General features: G+C 36.4%; 1 pseudogene; it reads left to right on the top strand.

Moving 5' to 3' along the window:
• Positions 1-273: 273 nt before the first annotated feature.
• On the top strand, positions 274-1,070 carry LOC146720664 (15-hydroxyprostaglandin dehydrogenase [NAD(+)]-like; annotated as a pseudogene).
• Positions 1,071-1,308: the final 238 nt, after the last annotated feature.

Raw genomic sequence — 1,308 nt, 5'->3', positions numbered from 1 at the left:
TGGACTTTTGTCTCTCGGAAATTATCACAAAATAATTTTTAAATGTAAAAAACGTCATAAAATTTTTACATACTGTAAACGATGATACGAAAGAAAATTTCAAAATACTTGCAGCGAATACTCCTTATCCCTACTAATGTTAATTAACAAATCGAGAACGACGAGTCAGCGCGATAAGCATATATTTTTATGAAACTCATTACGTCATTTATTCAACACTTCATACTACTATAAGTAACTTTGCAGTACGCATTACGATTTTCTGCAAGCAAGATGGATAACGAAAGGAATAAACAGTAATGATTACCGGGGGAGCTGCCGGATTAGGCTACAATTCGCAGAAAATTTTACTTCAGAATGGTGCCAAAAGTGTTGCGATAATCGATTTGCCGACATCGAAGGGCCCGGAAAAATGCAGCGACTACGTTGAAGAAGGAATTTGGAAAGAGCCGTGCTGTCTTCATTGCATGTGACGTGGCAAAGGCGAAGATCTAGAAAAGGCTTTCAATAGAGTCATTGATGCGTTCGAGACTCTTGATATTCTAATAAATAATGCGGGCATTTGAATGAGCACAAATTGGCATCAGGTGATTCGATAAAATTTGTTACCGGCGCTAATTCGCAACTTGTATCGGCCCTGGACCAATGGGAAGACACAAAGGCGGCAAGGAGGTTTAATCGTGAACGTCTCATCTATAGCTGGTTTAAATCGCTTATCCTCCACACCGGTATATGTGTTCGAAACACGCCGTTTTTGGGATTCAGCCAATTTTTGGGCAGGTCTATACGACAAGACTGGGGTGCGAGTTCTTATAATGTCCAGGTACTACAAAAGACGGCAATAATTGTCGACTTAAAAAAAGATTTTCCCCTTAGTCGATGCAAATACTCCAGTAAGTTTGACGCTCTACTTGGCCTCGGTTCAATCAGTCGATTACGTGGTCGCGCGATGCTAGCTCTCATCCAAAAAGGTGAAAACGGAGCGGGCCTGGGTCAGTGAGAATGAAAAATCACCTTTTGCCGTAGACTTTCCTCATTATTCAAAGCGATCTTTATCTGTAGAAAGTTAACATTTTATAACTTTTCTTATCTTGATCAATTTGCACAGTAAAAGTTTTATTTGTAACTATCAAAAATACATAACATTGATGTAATTGATGTGATAAAAACAATAAAAAATATAACATTAATGCGTAAATTTAAAATAATGAAAAAATGTAACATTGATGTAATTGATTAAATATAAAACATTATTGTATTAATTATGAGTGTAAAATTGAAAATGTGAATATGGAAAATATGAATAAT

The sequence above is a fragment of the Nylanderia fulva genome, unplaced genomic scaffold (assembly GCF_048542155.1).
Source record: "Nylanderia fulva isolate GAGA-0341 unplaced genomic scaffold, ASM4854215v1 Scaffold640, whole genome shotgun sequence".
Lineage (NCBI taxonomy): Eukaryota > Metazoa > Arthropoda > Insecta > Hymenoptera > Formicidae > Nylanderia > Nylanderia fulva.
Note: the sequence above shows the minus strand (reverse complement) of the source record. Positions and strands in the feature narration are given on the sequence as shown.